Genomic DNA, 2220 nt, shown 5'->3' with positions numbered 1-2220 from the left:
AGTCAGACTTTTCCGGTATAGTCAAGGTGAATGTCAGTGTCAAACGAACCTTATTCCCCAGGCAGATCCTTTTAAAGACACCAGGACCTGTGGGTCTGGTGTGTCTAGATCCTTCCTGGAAGGAAAAGGGGAGGGATGGATCTCAGATGGACAAGAGGTAGAGAGGAGGTGGGGCCCCACAGCTGTTTGAAGCCAGAGAGAAGGTGAGTAAGCAGGCAGGTAGTTCCAGATAGTTAGAACAGGTAATGCTTGCTATTGGTAGCTAGAAAATAGGCCAGGCAAGCAGATGCAGCAAAATGAATCCAGTTTGGCAGGTTCTTCAACCAGATTAAGGACACATCTGCTTATCTCTGAGTGACCTCTTCTAAATACCCATCTGCTGCAGTCACAAACCTGGCCTGCCGGGGACTGCAAGTCTAGACTCAGATTTGATGGGTTTGAAGAGACTTCAGTTATCATCTAGTCTCCCTTCTCACAGGATGTGAAAACCCCTTTCACAATCCCAAGGGCCTGTTGGGCCTCCACGTGCATGCCTTTAGTCCTGGGGAGGGGAGGGGTACAGTTTCTCTAGACTGCGCATCTCCCCTCATAGCTCTCACTCCCAGCCTTTGGGACTTTATAACCTAAAGCGTGCTGAATAGGGAAAAGAGTCCACAAAGTCAGTAAGCAAGCAGATATCAACACATTCATGGCAGAGATGGTTTGTGGAGAAACTCAGATGCCCATATAATCATATATCAACACACAGAGAAAGTAGAATGTTTTTCCAACAGGTTTCTCTGCTCGCTGGCCCATCTGGACAGAGAACCCCACTATCCTTGACCTCAGCTGTCCTCTAGCTAGATGCTCATATAGGCTTCCATCCTGACAAGCTCTGTCCAGGAGACCACCATGGAAACCCCAGGGGGCTGGGTCGTCTGAGTGGAGAAGGGGTGGATGGTGAGGCGGGGAAGGGAGACTACCAAGGGAGATGCCTCTTCCATAGCCAAAGTGGGAGATCGTGGAGTGTGGCCTCCAGTGGAGGTGTGGGGATGTGGAAGGAGAGGGAGGAGCTGAAGCTCAGGGTCAGGGTCCAGGAAGCAGTCAGCTGTCGGGGCTGTGCAGAGTGCACATTCTGTCAGCAAATACTTACTAAATTATTTATTAGATGCCAAGGGCTAAGATGTAACTGTACCAAAGGGTTTAGGCACTCTTCTTTTTTAAATTACCTGTGTGTGTGTGTGTGTGTGTGTGTGTGTGTGTACCTTTCACAGCACACATGTGGAAGTCAGAGGATGACCTCAGGAGTTGTTCTTGCCATCCGCCTTGTTTGAGGAAGGATCTCCCTTCTGTAGTTTTCCACTGTGTTCACCAGGCTAACTGGCCTGTGAGCTTCCAGGAATTCTCCTGTTTCAAAGAAATGCTGGGATTATAACTTCTAGTATTACACTGTCTGGCTTTAGGGGTTCTGAGGATTCAAACTCAGGTGGTTCCTCATGTTTGCACTGCAAGCAGTCGCCATGGAACATGGGTCCAGACCTTGAAATTGGCTTCTGATGGCAGAGAGGACAGATGATCCTGTCATCAGACCATTATTGAAAACAGTCTACTCATCACTAGGTCCCACTGGTAGTCAGAAGCCTGGTAAGATAAGAGGGCTGTGAGAGACTGGCCCAGGGACTATTAAACGGGACCTATGCCCAGGCCAGCCTGCTCTCCCTCTCTGGTCTTCGGAACCCAAGGCCAGATGTTGTCATCAGGAAACAGCCTGGACTTTCAGCTGGCCAGCTCCAGGAGGTCTGGATTTCTCTTCCAAGAGAACCCCAACACCCAAAGATGCTGTATCTCCAGCCTGTGGCCTGAGAGTACCATCCTGGTCTCTGGAAGAAGCCCAGCACAATCACCCACGGCTGATCTCATTATGTCTTAGCACTGCCATATGTAGGATTTCTTTCCTCCATTGGTGTTGGGAAACCCTGCTGTTAGGGTTGTAGTTCTCCATATCCGGATAGCCCTAAGGGGCTCGGCGCCAAATGGAAGGACTCTCCTTTTCAGCAGGGGGCCTCTGGCTCTCTTCCTGGCTTACCTGGAAAGTGCCACCAAGCACAGATGCCTGACCTTATTTGGAACATGACCTTTGGCATAGTTACCTGGAGTAAAAACTACCCCCAGGTTTTTTCTATATGATAATCAGGCATTGCCTGATAGTCTGGAAGATAGGAGCCCACTGCCACATGTAAA

Source organism: Nannospalax galili, unplaced genomic scaffold (assembly GCF_000622305.1).
Source record: "Nannospalax galili isolate Female #2095 unplaced genomic scaffold, S.galili_v1.0 scaffold841, whole genome shotgun sequence".
Taxonomy (NCBI): Eukaryota; Metazoa; Chordata; class Mammalia; order Rodentia; family Spalacidae; genus Nannospalax; species Nannospalax galili.
The sequence above is the reverse complement of the archived record's forward strand: the minus strand, read 5'-3'. Positions refer to the sequence as shown.